The sequence below is a fragment of the Thalassophryne amazonica genome, chromosome 4, assembly GCF_902500255.1.
Source record: "Thalassophryne amazonica chromosome 4, fThaAma1.1, whole genome shotgun sequence".
Classification (NCBI taxonomy): domain Eukaryota; kingdom Metazoa; phylum Chordata; class Actinopteri; order Batrachoidiformes; family Batrachoididae; genus Thalassophryne; species Thalassophryne amazonica.
In genome coordinates, this window is record NC_047106.1 from 41,429,705 (window position 1) to 41,452,561 (window position 22,857).

Consider the following 22,857-nt stretch of genomic DNA (forward strand, 5'->3'; position numbering starts at 1 on the left):
CCAACTCTCCTCTCCTCCATTCTTCTCTTTTGCACTTTGCTCATTTTCATTCTTCGTCATATTTCTACATCACGCCGTGATTAGTTGTAGACTGTGCAAAAAAAAAGGTCTTGTTTAAAAAAATAGGTTTTCCAACAGAATTGGGGAGACCAGGTTCGCTGTCACATTTTGGGGCACATCTGAGAACTGCTGGGTTGGGCAACTACCATCCAATAGTGATGCAACATGCATGTCCAAACAATTCGCAGTAAGTAATTTGTTGTAAAAAAATATATATATATTTTTCAAACTTTTGTTTGTCTGGCTTATTTATTATAGTGTTTCAAGCAATGCAATAAATAAAACGAGTTTTTTAGCTTCCTGTCCATACCCTGATGTAGTGATTCATACGAATTAAACCACTCTACTTCCTGTTCATTAACTGACAGACTGATTCATTGGTGCGCTACATGAAACAAACCATTCATCTTCGTGACCATACCGCTATGTGAAATAAGCATAGGCGTAGGAGGGGATGGACTATTTTTGTGTGGGGGGCGACACCAAATTTGCCCGAATTTCAGAAACCCCCATGACTCTTTAAATTACCATAAATTTATATACCCATATTTATATTTATATTGGTGACCAAATAGCGGTTTGAATATTTACATTAATTGCGAAAATAAGTCTGACATTTTAGGTCATTCTATTCTGTATTCAGAGTCTACATGGCCCATGCTCGAATTTCCCAGCCAATCTGCCCGAATTTGAGCATTTTGCCAAGCCCAGTTGCCCCCCTGCTCCCCCCCCCCCCCCCCCACACACACACACACACACACACCTATGGAAATAAGCCATTCAAATTTTTGTTCTTACCATGATATGCTGATTCACCAGGAGACAACATGAAACAAACCATTCGACTCTCTGTTCATTCACTGACGTACCGAGCGGTCAACACAATACATAATGAATTGAAGTGGCAATGAGCGATGAGTGGACCTCAACAAGGTCCTCCACGGCTGGTGAATAAAAGAAATACACTTCTATAGCACTTTCCATCTGATGGAAAACAATCAAAGTGCTTTACAATCATAACAAGGTGAAGTCCAGATTGAAAAGATGTCCCCACTATACTAGCTTGGATTGTGGGGAATTCCCAAGTGGATTGGCCTTGAAAGCAAAAAGTCTGGTGTTAAAATTTCACAAGAGCTACAGAGATATGTCACTCAGTTACACAATGATGCCTGGCATTCGCCAGTTCACACACTGATGTCAACGTGCTACCACTCAAGGTGGTCAACTGCACAGTGGGAGCAATGTGGGTATTAAAGGTCTCACTCAAGAGGAACCTGGTGAGTTTGAGTCTGATGGATGCTCTGGTTGTAAGCCCACCACTCTAACCTCCAGACCTCCAACTCAACTTGACTGGCAATTCCATTCATACGTGTATGATTTTGTCATTTTGACAGTTGATCAGCTTCTCTGCAGTGTGTATTGTTCTTGTAACTTCTAGGATTCAATGTCTGTGAGTTTCTTTTTCATGTTACCGCCTGTATTCCATAGCTTTCCAAGTTTCAGATAGCTCCTATACTTGTCCTGGAGACCATCAGGCCAGTACCTATCCTCGAATACCATAGCATGAAGTAGATTTGAGTCTTTAACTCCCCCTGGTTGGAAAAGTAGTCCATCACTGCTACACTTCCAAAGCCAAGGCTGATACTCATTTACAGCTGAGTGGACTGGAACGATAAGATGAAGTGTCTTATCTAAGGACAAAGACAGGAATACACTATAACCAACTGCCAGTCTACATATTGGCAAGGTTGGGTAGGATTACTTTGAAATGTAAACCAAAAGTAATCAGATTACAAGTAATCCAAATGTATGTACATACATACATGTAATCCACATGTATTCTTTCAAAGTAATCCTACCCAACCTTGCATATTGGTAGATCAACTCCTATCCCACGAGGTTTGTGGATATGGATGGTACTGTTTTCCACATGCTGTTCACTGGATCTAACTCAGTTGTACATTAGTCTGTCGTATCTGCCAGCACTTGGGATCTGTTAGTGAGGTGAGTAAAAAAGTGAGTTCTGACACTGAGGATGTGCAGTTTTTCAGTGTAGTATTGCTGGTGCCTTGATGGCTTGTACTCTTCAGCTTAAAGGCTGTCACAATCCGCACCTCTTCTGAAAGTAATGTCAAGCAGTCAGTGCCTACAAATGCCGTTGATCATCCTGTCTGCTGTTTGGGGAACACCAGTGTGAAAAGATCATCCCTATGATGACCAGGTTCAACAGGTTCCAGAATGCAGATATCTGCAAGATGCTCTTTGTTGTCAATCTTACATACTTCCTTTTCTATAGCTCTGTCATAGTAAATGTTATTTCCTGCTTTTGCATTGAGGTTGCCCATCGTAATCTGGAGGTCGGAACATTGGGCCACTTCTATTTCTGCCTGTAATAGATCATAAAATGAATATTTGTTACATCCGCCAAGGACGTAATAAAATCATCAGTGTTTGTTCATTTATTTATTTATTTATTTGTCTGGCTGTTAGCAGGATTACGTCAAAACAACTGCACAGATTTTGACAAAATTTTCATCACAGATAGATATTAGACCAAGGAAGACTCCACTAAATTTTGGAGGTGATCCGAATCCAGATTCTGGATCAAGTTTAACTTTATATAGGTTTTGAAAGATTACTGTAAGGAGGATTATGTCAAAACTACTGCACGGATTTTGATGAAATTTTCCCCACAGATACATACTAGGGCATGGAACACTCCATTAAATTTTGGAGGTGATCCGGATCCGGATTCTGGATAAAGACTTCACTTTATGAAGGCTTTGAAGGATTACTGTTATATGGCTGGGGGGGGCCTGGCTGCCGGTTTGTTTGTCTGTTTGTTTTCCTCCCAGGTGGCGTGCATTTGGGACTGAGTGGCTGTGTTGCTGAGGCTGTCAGGACCTCACCCTGATCACCTGCGACTCGTCAGGACTCACAGCTGAGGTGCATCTGGATGGATTGGAGCATGTTGGCATTTAAGACTGGAGTGCACAGTGTGTATTTGCCAGAGAAACGACCTTGTGACCAGACGGGTGAGATCGTCGTCTCGGGAGCCATCTCATCAGCAGCGGATGCTGAGAAACGTCCAGGTTTGATGCACAGTCTGTGAAAGAGGAGGGGGTGAGGTCTCATGCTCGTCAGCACACTTCCTGAGGTACGTTAGATTTTGTGACTAACAGTTATACAGTCAGTAAATGTGGTGTCCCTCACACCTTATTGTATTGAGCTGTATGTTAGTCATGTATCAGCTTCCACTGCGGTGGAGTTTTGTGAACGGGATGTTCCATGCCTGCAGGTTGGGAAGCTGATCTGTAATCAAGCCAGGAAGTGTTTGCTGTTTGTACACCTTTAAGTGTTCTGTGTGTAGAGTGTGGACTCACATAATGGTTCCTTCTTTCACAGACTCGATTGTTGCGGCCACCTGGGGGGTGTCGGCGGGGTCCTTGGGTCCGAAACAGCTTCTGGCTCCGGACCGTTAGCGCTGCTGGGAGCGCACCACGCCAGGCCGCACCTTTTTGTTATCACATTTTCACTGTTATGTATTAAATTCAGTTAGCCTTTGTACCGTGCTCTGCTTATTTCATACTGGGTCCTTCAAACGCTGGTCGGTTCTCCGAGCTGCGTCCGACACATAACAATTACTTCAAAACTACTTAACAGATTCTCACCAAATTTGCACCACAGATAGATATTACTCCACTGATAGATATACTCCACTGAATTTTGGAGGTGGCCTGGATTCAGATTGGAGGATGTCAGAAAGCTGTGATTGCTCTTGTTGGTCTTGTCCTTACTGTTGTTGGTCAGTACGCAGCACTGGATTTGCATCAGGTTGAATTGCTTTGCTTTCATCTGAGCTGTCATCAACCTGTGTTGACTGATTTCCACCATAGGCTGTATATACACTGGACAAACCCTCTATGATGCCACTCGTAGGTTTTCTTATGAGTGGGATTGAAGTTCAAATAGGATGTTTCCTAATGTCATTATCTTGCCAGTGCCTGACTCCACCTAACTCCCGGCCAGCCAATAAAAATTGGTAAAGAGGTGGACTGTGGGCAGGACTGGTATGACCAAATGAAACCCAAACACATGAGTTCAACACAAGTGCTACAGGAAGCAACAACGGGACACTATACCCGTGCAGTCTCACACCCAACACAACGCTTCTGTCAAAAAACACATCTGCCCACATGTCCTACCTACAGTACATAACTTGTCACATAGTGACACAAAGCAGCATTAACCAAGTGTAAAAATGTAAATGTAAACAAGATGGGTGCTAAGAATGTAGAATGCATTATTTCTACTAATAGATTTGTTTTAATGTGACCACTATAATACACAGTTGCAGGAGACTGGCGATGATATGTGCCAGCAGAGTGTACGTGCATGATGTAAGGCCTGTCTGATTGTTGCGATCTTTATACAGTGTGAGACAGTGTTGGACTTTTGTCATGTTCTTTTGTTCGTCTATGGCTTAAACACATTCTGGTTACAGACGATATAAACACATGAGCTCTATGCCCGACCACATCTCATTCTTACACATTCCCCACATTCGCTCTCCTGTCTATCATTTGCATTGACCCTCATTTCCAAAAACCCCACATTATCTGAAGGATGTGGACGCTGCATAAAAATTAATAACCAGCGGTGACGCCGGCACCGGGCTGTGCATTGGTTTGCACTGGGTGGAAGATACGGCCCAGAGGCTTCAGTGGATGTGACTGCAGAGACTGTGCATAGTGTAGCTTTTGTCTGTTGCATCACCAGTGGCAGCTTCATGGTGAAATGAAAAAGGAAAGGATTTTCATTTTTTAAAAAAGGGAAATTTTAGTTACAGTTTGCCAGAAATCACAGGGGAAATTCAGCTGCGACTTGGGGTGTTTTATTGGAATAAAGTCCTTCTCTGTTCTCCATTGTTAAGTTGTGATGGGTCATACAAAGGGCAAAAGACCAGATGTGCACATTTCGTCCAAACACAGCCACAGAACCCTGTAACACTTTCAGAGTTGTCATGGTATCTTGGTGGCTTCCCTCACTTTATGCATCATCACTCAGTTTTTGAAAAATGCCTACTCTAGACAGAAGAACCATACATTTGTATTTCTTCATGATGGGTGTAAATGAAGTACAAGATATATCCAGCAATTTCAACAAGCTCATGATGTCTGGTTTGTTTAAAGAAAAATGGCTATCAAGGTGATTATTTACTGTAAATGGATGTCAAGAATCATGTCAACTATATGTTTTATTAAATGTTCTGATGGTACAAAGTTGGGTGATTTGCATTTATTTCTCAATATATATTAAACTGGAGCACCGCGCTTATAGAGCGCAAACCTTGGGGAAAACAATTTAAGGTCAAAGTCCTGTTAGAAGTGTCTTCTTATAAACTAAATTAGATGTGATCAAATGTCAGGAGCAGTGGTGGTCACAGTTCCACTAATCCGCTAACCGCAAATTATCAAAGATAACTTTTTTGTTAGCAGATTAGCTTTTCAGCAAATTACACAAGCCATCAGCGGACCAATTAGCTTCCAATAAATTTAGTTCCGATAACTTTTAGACCGCTAATTTTTTTTTACATAGTAACGGTGAGAAACATTCATAAACCCTGTTAGCTCCAGTCTGCTATGTATTTTGCAGCAGTGAGGGCGCTAATAGGAGCTGAGCTCAACTCTACCACAACAGAAAAACCCTTGGCATCTGTGTGTCTTAATGTTCAAAATTTCAGAATTAGTGCATTATTTTAAAATTAAAAGATATGGGACTCCAGGAAGCCGCGCGGCACAGCTGCAGCGCCCCCACACCCCAACCCCACCCCCACCCCCCAAGGTCAGCTGCACGGGACTCTGCTATGGCCTGCACTCACTTTGCCTCAATTCGGATGATGGACTGCTTCAAAGTTTGGCATACATAAACAAATCAAATGTATATCTGCGGTTGTTTTAATTCTGATGTGTGTCATTATTATGTTCAACCTGTAATAATTGTGGATTAATTGCTATATTTCTGAGGTAACTGGGTGTGAAAATAATTTTGTTGCACTTGTAATGACAATAAATCATCATTCATTTATATGTGTTATATTTTCACTTTGTACAAATGGCAGACTTGGCATTAATGTAGTTAAACTATCTGGATTAATTTGGTTTATAAATCAAAACCATAAGTTAAACCTGCTTTCCTTTTAAGGACTTCGGCCTCACGGCTGAACCGCTGGATCCTGTGAATGTAAATGACGCTTCCTTACAGCAGTGGGCAGGGTGCACAAAGACTGAAGTGCTGGCTTGTTGGTTGTGTTGGGTTTGTGATCGCCTTTGATTCTAATCAGAAGCACTGGCGGTGTTTAAACTCACAACCGGCCTGTCAGTAGCTGAATGTACTGGAGACAATACTGAAAGTTATTGGTTATCCGTTAGCTGTAGCTTCCGCTAAGTTTTTTTGTGGTTTATCGGTTTGGCATTATAAGAGTTAACTTTTCAGTTAGCTGATTAGCAGTTATCAAAGCTAACTTTTTGGTTAGCTGTGCCCACCTCTGAAGAGTTCATGAGCAAAGATCAAGTATTTCAGATAAAAGATCAGTGTTAAGGATCACTTTTTTGTGTGTGTTGTCAGGTTTTTGTTTTTTGTTTTTTTGTTTTTTTCAACTTTTTTGGGTTATGAATTCTTTATCAGATCATTTTCACAGAACACTGATGTTATCTTTGCTTTGCACAATTCGTCTTTGCTTTATGGCACTTGGTTTCTGACTGATAACTGGAAGATAGACAAACAGGCATAAAATTGAAACCTCTATCCAATTTTGGTGGTGTAGGTAAATCCATAACAGAAAACAGAAAAATGAGAGTGACTGAGGCACTTTAGATTTAAGGAATAACCCTTTTGTGTCTGATGATTTGTAGACGTTCATGCTGGATTTTACGGTCACAAATTGAGTTTTACCAGTGATGCGTTAGTTGTCAGGCAATAGTGAGTGCCAGTCTGTACCTCACTTTCAAATATGAGCGTGATTGGGGCATGTTTGATTAGGATATAATGTAAAATATACATTAAATGGGTTTTTCAATGTTAAATTTAAATGGCCACAAAATCTGCAATCTGGATCAGATCCAGATCACACTTTGTCAGGTGATAGTGAGTGCCAGTCTGCACATCACTTTAAAATATGAGAGTGATTGGGGGACGTCTGAATAAGATATAATGTAAAATATATTAAATGAGTTTTTAATGTTAAATTTAAATTGCTACAAAATCTATAATCTGGATCACATCCGGATCAAACTTTGTCAGGTGATAGTGAGTGCCAGTCTGCACATCACTTTAAAATATGAGAGTGATTGGGGGACGTCTGAATAAGATATAATGTAAAATATATATTAAATGAGTTTTTAATGTTAAATTTAAATGGCCACAAAATCTATAATCTAGATCAGATCCGGATCAAACTTTATCAGTTGATAAAGGATACCATCCTACATAACACGGTCAAATGTGAAAGAAATGTGATATTTTTGAAATTTCATTCAATGTTAAAGATAGGGATTTTTCCCAAGATTTTTCCTAACTTTGACCTTTGACCTATGACCTTGAAAATTGAATCACTTCTTGCCTATGAGGATATGAATCTTCAATTATATATATATATATATATATATATATATATATATATATATATATATATTTAGGGCAGCACGGTGGCTTAGTGGTTAGCAGTGTTGCCTCACAGCGAGAAAGGTCATGGCTTCAATTCCCGCCTGTGGCCTTTCTGTGTGGAGTTTGCATGTTCTTTGTGTTTGCATGTATTTCCTCCGGGTGCTCCAGTTTCCTCCCACATCAAAAACATGCTGGTTAAGTGGATTGGAATCTTTAAATTGTCCGTAGGTGTGCGTGTGGGTGAGTCTGTTTGTTTGTCTATATGTGGCCCTGTGACAGACTGCCGTCCTGTCCTGCCTGTATCCCGCTCCAGCCCCCTGCGACCTTTAATTGGACTAAGCGGTTGAAGATGTGTGTGTGTGTGTGTGTGTGTGTGTGTGTGTGTGTGTGTGTGTGTGTGTGTGTGTGTGTGTGTGTGTGTGTGTGTGTGTGTGTGTGTGTGTGTGTGTGTGTGTGTGTGTGTGTGTGTGTGTGTGTGTATACATATATATAATAACGTCCTTCAGCTTCACTGGTGGAGGTAATTATACACAGTAGCCTTACCTATATAGATTCCAGATGCATACAGACTACAGTGCATAATTTAAAATATATGCCTGATGTATATGATAGTTTGCCATCTTCATTTACCCATTTTTGTCAGAAAATAATGTGTTGGGACATGGTAGGTATTGAAATAACAGACTTTCTGGGGAGGGGCAAACATTTCAACATGTCTCGTGACATAGGTCTACTAATGTTACACACCTCAAAATTACAATAACTCCAAACGCCAAATGTGAAATAGGTTTCTTTAAGAATCAGACACACATAGCTGCCTATACGCTCTGTGTTTTAGATAAAAATAACAGTCATTACACGGTTGCTCATTTTGATTCAGCTGCTTCTACTGGCAAATGAACAGTAAGAGACGGAAAGTTGGTCTGTTACCTTTTCTTGAAGAACAGGTGAATATTTTCTGGAGAAATACAGCATCCTTCACGTTCATCCCAGCACCATAGTTGCAGTGGATAATCTACTTTTTCACTATAGCAACAAATGAACCGGCTTTCCTCTTCCTCTGCCGCCTGTAGCTCCAATGAGGAGGCTTCGTTCCCTTCAGGTCATCCTCTCTCTCTCTCTCTCTCTCTCTCTCTCTCTCTCTCTCTCTCTCTCTCTCTCTCTCTCTCTCTCTCTCTCTCTCTCTCTCTCTCACTGGCTCACTCTCTGGCTGTCATACCTACCTCCAAGATACCATCTGGAGATGCATGCTGATTGAGAGTAGCGAGAGATGGAGCGAGAAAGAAGGGGTTTAGGATCTTGGCTAAGTGGAGCCTTGGATTATTTTGCCAGGAAAATGCATTTGGGATTAGTAGGCCATTAAAACGAGCACGGCCTTCCATAAGAAAAAAACATACACATTAACATGTTAAACTGTACAAAGTGATGCACAGGCTCGATGTTCACAGCGTCGGCTGATGCAGAGCTCGGCTTACAGTCTCATCTCTCTCATCTCTCTCCGATCGACTCTTCTTGTTTTAACAGGAGCACATAGGCTGAAAGGCACGTGCACAACACTTCTGCACTGTGCAATCACATTGACATTCCCTCTCATTTCCTGTCTATAATTTCCATTGACTGTCATTTCCAAACACCTGCGTATCCTTCACCAGAGTGATCCGCGTCATTGCACATTACCATCTCTCCTTGTTCAACCTTAATGTGTAAATCAGGTGTGTGCTGTTGATTAGGAGTCTGTGACGCACAGCTGTTGATTGCATCTGATTACCCAATCACGTGTGTAGAGAAGGGAGAGATGGAAAATACAGTGTAGCTGGTGTAGGAGCACAACTACAAGCCTCTACGTTTGGGAATACTTTCAACATCGTAGGCCCACATAGTTTTTTCAAAGCTGATACAGTTTCATATACTAATTTGTCATTTTCACACAATAAGAACGCTTATTGAATAAACATACTGGTTGGTGATATGCTCAGCTTGATTGGGGTGTGACATGTTGAGGTGATGCCCTTGGTCAGGGGTTGGCAATCATGTGCCATGAAGGGCTGAGACACTGCAGGTTTTCCTTGCTACCAATCACCTCAGCAGGTGATTTCATTGATGATCAGGTGTATCAGTAGGTTATTTCATTGATGATTAGGTATTTATGTTCAGAGGAAAAGCTCATCAGCAAACCCATCTGCTGAGGTGATTGGTTGCAAGGAAAACCTGCAGTGCTTGGCCTTCGCTGTCCAGCCCTGTTCTAGGTGGTCTAGGGCTGGTAGGTCACTAACTCTGGTTTTGAGATCACCTGCCAGACATGTTTTCCATGTGTACCTACTACTGCCACAGCTGATTAGCTACGTTCAGTGTTTCCTAGCTCTTGATTGGTGGGTTTGAAACCAGAGGATACTCTGTTTGATTTCTTGTCAGATCAGAAAATCACTAAGGTCTCTTCGGCAAGGTCCTTAATCCCCAAGTTGTTCCCAGTGTCTAGTTGGGCGCCTTGCACAGCAGCACGCTGATATGAGTGGAGCATCTGCCTCAGATGGAAGTAAAGTCTGTTACAAGTGTAAGACAGAGTGCAGGAGTCCTCCCTTTTCTCCCGACATATTTGAACTTGGAACTGTGGAGTTTGAGGACCTGCAGTGGCAAAAATCCTCTAAGCATTCAGGTGTTAAATGTCCATGCATCCAGGGTGCACATTAACACCATACAACAGCCCATTTCTGTTTCCTGTTGCACCAGAATCAAAATCAGAATTGAATTTATTGCCAAGTAAGTTCTCACATACAAGGAATTTGATCTGGTGTCACTGGTGCATAAACAATAAAAAGAAAAGGGAAAAAACTTATGTAAGAAGTAAAGGAGTCAAATAGACAAATAAGTAAAACTAAATTTATTGTCAGATAGATATAGTGGAATGGTGGAATGGGGCTGTGCAGGCCTGCAGATGTACAGTACAGGGATGATCAGTCTGTACTTATGGGAGTGGGAGGGGGAGGCAGAGCAAATGGGGCCTCTGGCATTATTTATAAGTCTAGCTGTGGATGTAAAAAAAGCTGTTTTTGTGTTTTGAGGTTTTAGTCCTGATGGACCTCAGCCATTTGCCAGAGGGGAGGGTAACAAAACATTTGTGTCCTGGGTGAGAGGGAGCGGCCACTATCTTCCTTCCTCGCCTCAGTGCCCTGGAGGTGTACAGGTCCTAAAGGATGGCAGACTGAAGTCGATCACCTTCTCTGCCATGTGGATGATACGCTGCAGTCTGCTCCTGTCCTTAGCAGTGGTAGCAGCGTACCAGACGGTGATGGAGGAGGAGATGATGGACTCAATGATGGCAGTGTAGAAGTTCACCATCATTGTTTTTGGCAGGTTGAACTTCCTCAGCTGCTGCAGAATTTTGCAAGAAATAATATCAGCAATGTTTCACTGCAGTGTATGCTGATTTTCAAGTGTTTGATTCAGCTGATCAGCCTGCTCTTTGGGACAGCCTGAGAATTTGTGGCATCTCCAAGACGTGAGTGGGAGCAGAAATGCTGAATTTTTCCCAGTGAACGCTGAAGTTTGTCAGAGGTATGTTCTGGATTTTACATTGTTCAGTGTTTGCATAAACTGGATGTTGGGTCGGATCGGGGAAACAAACAGCTTAGGTGCCTTTGTCGGTGAAGAAAGTTTTACTGACCTTGACTTTGCAAACGATGCTGTGATCTTTGCAGAATCAGTGGATACTCTGATTGCAGCACTTGAGAGGCTGAGCCAGGAATCAGAGTATCTGAGTTTGCATTGTCCTCAATCAAGAATAAGATTCAGACTTTCAATGACGTCCTGGACTTTGTCTACAGAAGTGTATCTGTATGTGGCAAAAGTGTTGAACTTGTAAGAGACTTTCACTTGTCTCAGCAGTGACATTCATGTCTCTGAGTCATCAGACTTTGAGATCAGGAGATGCCCGGGAAGAGCTTAGAGTCATGAGGTCACTGGACAGAGGTGTTTGGTGATGGCAATATCTTTGTAGAAGAATATAGCTCCAAGTCTAGAATCCTGGTGTCTCCTGTCTTGTAGCATGTTTGTGAGACTTGGATGCTAACCAGTGACATAAGGCGACGACCGGATGTCTTTGGTACTAGGTCTCTTCAGAGGATCCTTGGGTACCACTGGAATGAGGCTGTGTGAAGCGAGCATTTACTTGGAGACTGAAGTGAGATTATCACTTACATTGTGAAGAAGTGTCACTTTCAACATTTTGGCCAAATGGTACATTTCTCTGGGCATGATCCAGCATGCAGGTGACTCAGTGTTGAGGACTGCAACGGATGGAGAAGGCCAAGAGGATGCCCACTCTTCACCTCGCTACCACAGGTAGATGGTTACTTTTGAGATTTGGAGATGGACCAATTGTCTGCCTGGGTGGTTGTCATCCAGGATCAGGAACAGCTCTGTAGTCTGTTTGATGCCACAATGTGTAGTACCAGTACATGCTCCCAAGTCTTGAATTGGCTTGAGATATCGCTCATTAAGAGAACAACTTGATACTTGATTGGTACAAATGTATATCAATCATTAAATTATTTTGGTGAAAGTGAAACAAATTAATGATATGAGACAAAAAAAAAAAAAACAGAAAATTTGACTGATAGATAAATTAGATAAAACATATCCATTTAAATAATTAAATATGTATAATTGGACATATGCACTGTCCAAATGAGTGTGTAGATGTTCAAAACACAGCAACAAAAAACCTGGATCAAAGAAAACAAAATGAATGTGACTCACAATTACAATAATACCTTATTAAATCTGTCTGCACAACACATATAAGCATCTTGTGACCAAAATTATCTTTTAGCTCCACTCCTCCGCAAATTAGCAGTAGTAATGGTATTTCAAAATACCACGGATAGCCATGGTTGCCATAGATACATAACTGATTTGCTGATTGTTTGTGATTTCGAGTTTAAGTAGGGCAAACAGAGGCGACGCGTAGACCACATAACAAAAATGAGGGCGCCAAAAACATTCACTCTGAAATGTGATTCCTTCATTAAAAATGTGACTATTAGGTTTTAGTGATGCATATTTTTGGTCACACATGTCACTGTGGAATTGTCTTGTATATCAGTTTTTGTTATTGACGAGTCGTGTGCCAAATAAATAAGTTCAAGTTCAAAAATATTTGCTTGAAGTTAATTAAACAATAACATTTTACCTTGGGGGCCTTCACACTATGGCCATATAGGTTTAATTAGCCTGATGACCTTGACAGCAAGAACACACTGGAAAACAGAGTTTATGATCAATTCATTCATTTTTGAGTCACTGTTTTTATCTCTGTTTACACCATCACCAGATATTTAATAGAGTTACATTTTTCACATTTTCAGTAAGCTGATATCGGTCCTGGGTGTGATGATAACCTGCATCTGGGACTGCAGGTGGTTCTCCAGCCTGCACATAACACTTTTTGTGGGTAGGTGGTGGGATTGGTCCTCAGCCACCATAAAAGACCTCACAAAGCTCGAAATAGGAAAATAACATCTCTTGTTCATGCACCCCAGAGCAGAGCAGAGAGCAGAGCAGGATTTTAATAAAAGAAAACAGATCCAATCTTGACTTGAGTGTCCCATGTGTCTTCTGGCAAACTATCACTAAAATTTCACATCATCTTTTGAAGAAAGTCAGAACTGGTTGCACAGTGGGAGGAACCAGCCAACAATGTGTAAAATTGAGTTTGATTCTCGATCAAGTTACAATGCATGTGGAAAGTATTCACAGTGCTTCACTTTTTCCACACTTTATCTTACAGCCTTATTCAAAATGGATGAAATTCTTCTTTTTTTTCCTCAAACTTCAACACACAATACCCCATAATGACAATGTGAAAACCTTTTTGAGATTTTTGCAAATTTGTTGAAAATAAAAAAATAAGAAATCACATGTACATAAGTATTCGCATTCTTTGCCACGAATCTCAAAATTGAGCTCAGGGGCATCCTGCTTCCACTGATCATCCTTGAGACATTTCTACAGCTTAACTGTAGAAACCTGGGGTAAATTCAGTTGATTAGACATGATTTGGAAAGGTCCACACCTGTCTACATATAAGGTCCCACAGTTGACAGTGCATGTCAGAGCACAAACCAAACATGAAGTCAAAGGAATTGTCTATAGACCTCCGAGACAGGACTGTCTCGGGGCACAAATCTGGGGAAGGGTACAGAAACATTTTCTGCTATTAAAAATAAAAAACTAAGAAATCACATGTACATAAGTATTGACGATCTTTGCTCAGTACTTTGTTCATGCACCTTTGGCAGCAATTACAGCCTCAAGTCTTCTTGAATGTGATGCCTAAAGCTTGGCACACCTAAATTTGGGCAGTTTTGTCCATTCCTCTTTGCAGCACCTCTCAAGCTCCATCTGGTTGTATGGGGAGTGTCAGTGCACAGCCATTTTCAGATCTCTCCAGACACGTTCAATTGGACTGGGCTCTGGCTGGGCCACTCAAGGACATTCACAGAGTTGTCCTGAAGCCACTCCTCTGATATCTTGGCTGTGTGCTTACAGTCATTGTCCTTCGGAAAGATGAACCATAGCTCCAGTCTGAGGTCAAGAACGCTCTGGAGCAGGTTTTTAGCCTCCTGCAGTCATCTTTCCTTCAATCCTGACTAGTCTAGACATCCTCACACCATGATGCTGCCACCACCATGCTTCACTGTAGGGATGGTGCCAAGTTTCCTCCAAACATGACGCCTGGTATTCACACCAAAGAGTTCAATCTTTGTCTCATTAGACCAGAAAATTTTGTTTCTCATGGTCTGAGAGTCCTTCAGGTGCCTTTTGGCAAACTTCAGGTGGGCTGCAATGTGCCTTTTTACTAAGGAGTGGCTTCCATCTGGCCACTCTACCATACAGTCCTGATTGGCGGATTGCTGTAGAAATGGTTGTCCTTCTAAAGGTTCTCCTCTATCCACAGAGGAATGCTGGAGCTCTGACAGAGTGACCATCAGGTTCTTGGTCACCTCCCAGACTAAGGCCTTTCGCCTCTGACTGCTCAGTTTAGACAGGTGGCCAGCTCTAAGAGGAGTCCTGGAGGATCCAAACTTCTTCCATTCATGGATGATGGAGGCCACTGTGCTCAATGGGACCTTGACAGCAGCAGAAATGTTTCTGTACCCTTCCCCAGATTTGTGTCTCAACACAATCCAGTCTCGGAGGTCTACAGACTATAGGGCAGCACAGACTTATTTGAACCCCTACGTGACATTGTGGGATCTGACCATATCTGGGGACAGCCGGCACAAATGTGGCTAAAGAACCAGGATGTAAACTAGGAGCTGGACTTAGCTGAGTTTGGACAGCCACTCAGACTCGATCGGGACTCCCAAGTGACCGGTAAGTCACTTGGGGGTGGAGTATGCCTGTACGTGAATCAAAATTGGTGCAAGACCGAAATTGTGAGGAAGTCTGTGTGTACGGAGGACATCGAACTCCTGTCAGTGTCTCTGCGCCCGTTCCACCTCCCGAGGGAATTCCCTCAGCTGTTTGTGACTGTTGTTTACATTCATCCAAAGGTGAATGCTGACGTAGCTGCATGGATGATTACATGCACTGTGCGCAAACTCCAGGGTATCTCCCCAGATGCGCCTAATTTAATCATGGGAGATTTTAATAATTGTAACCCTGCTAAATTACTTCCAGGGTTTGAACAATATGTAACTTGCCCCACACGATGCACAAAATGTCTCGATCTGTGTTTTGGGTCAATTAAAGGCGCATATAGATCCTTCCGCAGAGCGCCACTAGGGTCGTCCGACCATAATGTCATTCACCTTGTGCCCTATTACCAACCTCTCTTTAAGAAAGTCAAAGCAGAGAGACGCACAGCGCCTGTGTGGAACGCAGATTCCATTCAGTGCCTCCAGGAGTGCCTTGACTGGACAGATTGGGATGTTTTTAAAGACAATTGCAAAGATCTTGACGAACTTACAGAAACTGTGTCTGCCTACATCTCGTTTTGTGAAAACATAACTATCCCTTGCAGATCATTTCGTTCCTTCTCAAACAACAAATTCTGGTTCTCTAAAGATGTTAGAGACTCAATAATACAGAGAAATAAATGCTTTAAAGGAGGGGATATGTCTATGTATCACATATTGCAGAAAGAAGTCAAAAGAAATATTAGAAGAGCTAGAAATGACCACAAAAACAAAGTGCAAAGACTTTTTATTTCTGGAAATCTACGTTCATCTTGGAAGGGAATGAAATCTATGTTAGGAATGGAATCAAAATCAAGCTCTGGTGTTCTGAGCACTAACTTCTTTCCTTCAGATGTGGTCTTTGCAAATGAATTGAATACTTTTTATAATCGATTTAATGTTCTGAATTTTAATCACAAATTGTGTGTCCTTCAGAATGATGAGCCCAGTAATATTAACTTATCCACTGATAGAGGTGTGGTCCTTAAGCACCTTAAAAGTGTTAAGGAAAGGACAAGTTCAGGGCCTGATGGTACTGGGGGAAGGGTACTTTAAAACTGTGCAGAGCAATTGGCTGATATATTCTGCCACATCTTTTCTTGTTCAGTGGAACTTCATAGAGTACCCTCCCTTTGGAAATCCTCAACAATTGTTCCAATACCAAAAAAGAAGTCACCTAAAGAACTGAACGATTACAGGCCTATAGCACTAACATCTCTTGTTATGAAGACTTTTGAGAAAATTGTGAAAGAGGAGCTTTTAAGACAAACACAGGGAGTGTTAGACCCACTCCAGTTCGCATACAGATCTGGAAGGGGCGTGGATGATGCGATCTCCACTCTACTCAGTCTGGCTTTGCAGCATCTTGAAGGTGCAAATACCTTTATTCAGATGTTCTTTATTGATTTATCCTCCGCTTTTAACTGCATACAACCACATGTATTGGCAGAGCGATTAAGAGACATGAACATTGATGTTGGCCTAATTTTATGGATTATTGACTTTTTAACAGATCGCAGAGTGTCAGAGTTAACGAAACTCTCTCCGATGCTGTTGTATCATTCACTGGAGTCCCTCAGGGCTGCATTTTATCTCCTTTGTTGTTTGTTTTTATACTCAGGCCGGTCCTGCAGGCGGGCGCCCCGGGCGGCATCGCGGGGGGGGGCACGAGCGTGGGGTAAAAAAAAAAAAAGGTTAAAAAAAACGGGGTGGGGGGGGGGTTGTCCTGACGGGGGAGTTCGTGGTTACGTTACGGCAGCGCGCCCCCCCCCCCCCCCCCCCATCTCACCTCTCGCGTTAGGTGAGCAACGCTGCACAGGGCAGAGTTTGTGCAGGGGGAGGGGGGAATCATTCAATGTTTGGACGAAGAGGTGGTCGAAACGGAGTAAGACATAATCATGGATAGGAAACGATCAAAGCCATCAGGTGCCCAATTTCGAAAGAAAAAGAAAGAAGAAAAGGAGAAACGAGCAAAGGAAAAAGGTATGTATTGATTTACATATTCCCGCAGCGTCACAGTACTTTAAACAGTGTGGACGCTGAGCGACCACAGAGTTTAATAGCGAAGCAAAGCCTACAGCGAAACGAGACGAGTCATTGGATAAATGCTGGGCTTTGTCCCGCCCATCGGACGCTCAGCGTGTCTGGGCTCTATGGGGCAGTGGGCTGGCCTCGGCTGGCCCGAACGCTCAGCTTCTGCATGATGATTGGATGATCTGTCTGAGGCTGAATCCCTTTTTGATTGACAGCGAAATGAGCGAATCAGCGATCTTTTGGTGTAAAAATCCGTGGGAGGATTTTTTTAATTTTCATTCTGTTCTAAGTTGAACTGGAGACTTTCCTAATCCTCTTAGCGGCATTTTCTTTGTTAAAAACGACTAGCGACAAATCGAGCTTCTATTTCTGGTGTTTTTTTTGTAGCTGCTTGTGTTTGGAGACTGACTTCTTTCACTCTTTCTGACTTCTAGCGCAGTTTCTGTCCCTACCGAGCAGCGGGTGCTGCTGAGCTCCTCCACCGTCACAAAGCTCTCACAGGCGGACAAACTTCACACTAGCCTCGCGCCAGTCCCAGCTAGCGAGCTAGCTAGGTAGCAAGCTGCACATAATGGAAGACAATTTGAATGTTGTGGACCGGATTTTGGCGAAGTCATTTGATAGTCTTCCTTACGAAGAAGCCGTGGCTGCTGTCATGGCTTCAGCTCTCAACGGTTTGCAGGCCAAAGTTAAAGCAACAGCCCCCAGTGCAATGTTTGTGTATTGCTATGCACACAGACTGAATCTGGTTCTGTCTCAGGGGGCTAAATGCTTATCTGAGTGGAGAATATTTTTTGCATCACTCTCTGGGTTTGCCACATTTTTCTCAAAATCCACAAAGAGGATGTCTTTTCTTGAGTCTGCAGGCTGCTCAAGGTTGCCCAGAAATGCTCCTACTCGATGGAATTTCACATCACGGATAGTGAGCACTGGGGCAAAAAATTATGATGCCTCCTGCAAACTTTTGTATATAGACTGTTTTCCTCTTACTTCTTTTGCACTTCTTGTTATTTATGACAAATTATTGTGGTTTGCCATTTTGGCCTCTAAAGTGTTAACTTCTTGTTGCTTCCTGTTACTTAAACACAATAGTGTTTGTTATTTCTTCTTATGTGTACAGTAATGGGTATAGAATTTACCTCTGTCATTAGTTCATTTATTTATGATACATGATTGCGCTTTACCATTTTTGCCACTTTAATGTATAGGGGGTTTTTTGTACATTTTTTGTCACTTCATGGTATTCTGTAATATACAGATTGTTTAACTTCTTTTGTTATTTATATGGTGTGACTTTAATGGAGGTTTAAGTCTTGTTCATTATGGTGAATGGTAGTGCAGTTGTGCTTTCTTAAATACCTGTATTGTACATAGTTGTAATGTGAAGTCACTGAGTCTTTTGTTTTTTTATGTTCAAAAACTTTATTGAAGTAATTATTGTTTAACTTTGTGTTTGTTATTGCAGTAGACATTAAAACCGGACATTTGTTCTTGAAAATAGCTGTTGTGAGTTAATTTGTGGGATTGTGGGTGTTCTGGACGAAGTTAGTGTTTTCATGGGTGGTGGGGTGGAGGTGGTGGCCACATTAGTGTGCGCGGGGGGGGGGGGGGGGGTTTCGCCCGGGGAGTAAATCACTCTAGGACCACCACTGTTTATACTAATCTCTGTCAAAGCCAACATGATAATCATCACATCATAAAATATGCAGATGATTCAGTTATCCTGTCCCTTCTGCACGGTGATGACTCCACAGACCATAGTTTGGTCTTGCTGGACTTTTTAGAGTGGTGCCATTCATCCTTTCTATATATAAATGTGGACAAAACTAAAGAAATGCACAACGATTTCAGGAAAAACCACCTGAATCAAATGTCCATTGATGGGAAGCCCATAGATGTTGTTGAGAATTATAAGTATCTGGGCACCCAAATTGACAATAAATTATCCTTTGAATTGCAGGTTGCAGTGTGCAGTAAGGCGCATCAAAGAATGCACTTTCTGCGAAAACGTAGGAATTACAACGTAGATGGTGTCTTCATGAAAATGTTCTACAGTTGCTTTGTGGAGTCTGTGTTAACCTTTTCCTTCCTGCGTTGGCTCAACTTATTGAACCTTAAGAATCGCAACTGTCTTTGTAATATTGTCAAGGAATGTGGTAAAATTATGGGAACTCAGTGCACGGACATTATGGACCTTTTTAAAACAAGGGTTGTGTCAAAAGCCAGGAAAATTATGGTGGATTCGGCACACCCTTTGCACTCACAATTTAAGTTTCTGTCCTCGGGCAGACGCCTGGTAATGCCCAGATGCAGAACCAACAGACTAAAAAACTATTTTATTCCCACAGCCATTGCTCTCCTAAATAACACCTAAGGGCCCTGTTCCACTGGCGTTTAGGAGGATTTGCACATGAAATGAGGAGACAAAAGCTGAGCGTCCGCAACAAAGGTGGGCGGAAATGACAAATGTCCCAGGGTGGATCAGCGAATACATGAGGAAGAAAAGTGGATATAACAGGGAACAGAAGCGAAGGCGAAAGCGGAGGCGCCCCCATGAGGGGCCCAGCGTCCGTGATGCACTCGCTTCATCCGTACCCACTCTGTCTGCATGCGCGACATATCATTTGCGACCGTGATGTGGCCGTGCTGGGCACGCATCATATCTGTTTTGCACGCTGTCCCGGTCCGCCACCAAGCCGCGCCAACCCGTTGGTTGTGGATATCAGCGGATGACAGGGGATATGCGGCGCGTTGGTTGTGTATGTCCTGCGTATGTCTTCAGTATGTGTTCAGGCAGTGATGCGGATCTCATCCGCAGCAGGATTTTTGAGCCGCTCAAAAATCCTGGCTGCAGACATGCGTGCCTCTGCGGATGATCACGGACGTGTTCAGATGGCGGCCGACTCATACAGGAATGTTACACGGTTATTGCGGTTGTTTGGCGGATGTGGGCCACTTTTGTGCGCATTCCATCCGCAAATCCTCTTAAACGCCAGTGGGACAGGGCCCTTAGGACTCACTGTTGCACTTAAGTCTACACTGACTTGCACCTTATTTCTTGGTTTTTGTTTTGTATATTTATGCTGCTGTGTTTTTATGAACTTGTATGATGTGTTTTTATGAATGCAATTTTTACTGCTGACTGCACCTGAATTGCCCCCATGGGGACTAAATGAACGAGCAAATCAAATCAAAAATCTGTGATTGTATGGGGGGGTGTTAGTGCCCATGGCATGGGCAACTTACACATCTGTGATGACACCATCAGTGCTGAAAGGTACATCCAAGTTTTGGAGCAACACATGCTGCAAGCAACGTCTTTTTCAGGGACGGCCCTGCTTATTTAATCAAGACAATGCCAAGCCACATTCTGCACGTGTTACAACAGCGTGGCTTCATAGTAAAAGAGTGCGGGTACTAGACTGGCCTGCCTGCTGTCCAGACCATCGCCCATTGAAAATGTGTGGCACATTATGAAGTGCAAAATACAACAATGGAGACCCCGAACTGTTGAACAACTGAAGTCGTACATCAAGTAAGAATGGGAAAGAATTCCACCTATAAAGCTTCAACAATTAGTGTCCTCAGTTCCCAAATACTTATTGAGTGTTGTTAGAAGGAAAGGTGATGTAACACAGTGGTAAACATACCACTGTCACAGCTTTTTTGAAATGTGTTGCAGGCATCCATTTTAAAATGAGCAAATATCTGCACAAAAACAAAGTTTATCAGTTTGAACATTAAATATCTTGTTTTTGTGGTGTATTCAATCAAATATAGGTTGAAAAGGATTTGCAAATCATTGTATTCTGTTTTTATTTACATTTTACACAATGTCCCAACTTCATTGAAATTGGGGTTGTCCTTCATATGCATCATATTTGACCCCTTTATCGCTCTCCCTCAAATGAGACTGCACTGCCCAGTTCCTTTGACTTCATGCTTGGTTTGTGCTCTGACATGCACTGTCAACTGTGGGACCTTATATGTAGACAGGTGTGTGTTCAATCAACTGAATTTACCACAGGTGGACTCCAGTAAAGCTGCAGAAACATCTCAAGGATGATCAGTGGAAACAGGATGCACGTGAACTCAATTTTGAGCTTCATGGCAAAGGCTGTGAATACTTATTTAGGGGAAGCTGAGGCACAGTGGATCAGAAATGTTGCTTTGTGGCAGCATAAACACATTATGCATAGGTTTAGGTCATTCTATTGTGAATTTAATACAGCAAGTTATTGTTTATAAGGCTGTGATATTTATTTCTCCCCAAGTGTAATTTACAGGTGTTTAAAATCAATTTAACATTTTTTGATTCACTGTGCCCCAGACACTAATTCACAGGGCACAGTGAATCAACTTAGAGTATAATGAAAAAACGCGTGATTATAAAGATTTCTTTAAAATGATTAAATATATGCTGATGCATATACAAACTATAATCCAGTAAACCAGTTATGTAATGTGTGAGTGTCTTATATAGTGACATAAGTCCTTTAGAAACTATTATAAATACAACTGTCATAATTTCTGTTCAAACGTGAAAACAGTTGTTTATATACACAAATTACAGAAATAATTCATGGAAAAATAAATGTATAAGCTTCAACAAGTAATATTTGTCATCCACTTGATAGTGGGACTTAGTAAATCACTTTCTAGACTGATTCACTGGGCCCCAGGTGCATGTGACATACGAGTCATGTTATCAAATAGCTGATAGTCTGGAGAAGAAATAACACATGCTCATCAGCTGGATGGTGTTGTCTTCTAACTAATAACAATTTTTTGGGCCACCTTTCCTCTGTTGTGAGAAATAAATACAAAGATACTGACATCCACAAAATTACTTCACTTGCCACTTAGTTTTACCCTTAATGTATCCAAAAACAAAACATTAATTTATAAGGGGGGGGGGGGTGTCTTTATGCATAAAAATATGGCATAAGTGCTGCAAATATATATATATATAGTTTTGCAGATATAGCTACTGATTCACTGTGCCCCGGTTTCCCCTACATGCGATTTCTTAGCTTTTTATATAAATTAGCAATAATCTCAAACAAAATGTTTTTTCACATTGTCATTATGGGGTATTGTGTGTTGAATTCTGAGGAAGGGAATTAATTTCATCCATTTTGGAATAAGGCTGTAACATAACAAAATGTGGAAAAAGTGAAGCACTGTGAATACTTTCTGGATGCCCCGTATATACCCTTACATATACATACATATGCCTTGATTCTCGTTTAAAATAATTTCAACTTGGCAAAAATAGTACCAGTAACTTCCACAAAAAATGACATCTTCTGTTTCACATTTTGACACAGGAGGCAGATCTGTCCGCCTCCTTTAACATTATGTAACCTGACTTTGCACAAGAGTAACTTCAAGTTGAAAACCCAGCGATCAAATGTTTTCCCAGATTTTTTTTTTTTTTTTTCCAAATGAAATAACACGAATCTCAAGCACAGGAGAACCTACAGGAGGTTAATGGTGTAATATGACAAAATTATGTTCCTGTTCATCCATTTTCAAACTAATTCAGCTGAGTTTTCAACAAAGTGTATCCTCAAATCCACTGGCAGGCTGTTCCATTGTCTGAATGCATTCCAACTGAAAGCAACCTCAGTCTCAGTGT

At 41.8% G+C, this 22,857-nt stretch overlaps 1 protein-coding gene across 1 annotated transcript in view; it reads right to left on the reverse strand.

Annotated features, from left to right (window-relative positions):
* grm5b (glutamate receptor, metabotropic 5b) overlaps positions 1-8,860 on the reverse strand; it is a 310,360-nt gene extending 301,500 nt beyond the window's left edge. The window contains exon 1 of the mRNA XM_034167750.1: positions 8,656-8,860. The gene's annotated coding sequence lies outside the window, so the exon portion shown is untranslated. The remainder of the gene's footprint in view (positions 1-8,655) is intronic.
* Positions 8,861-22,857: the final 13,997 nt, after the last annotated feature.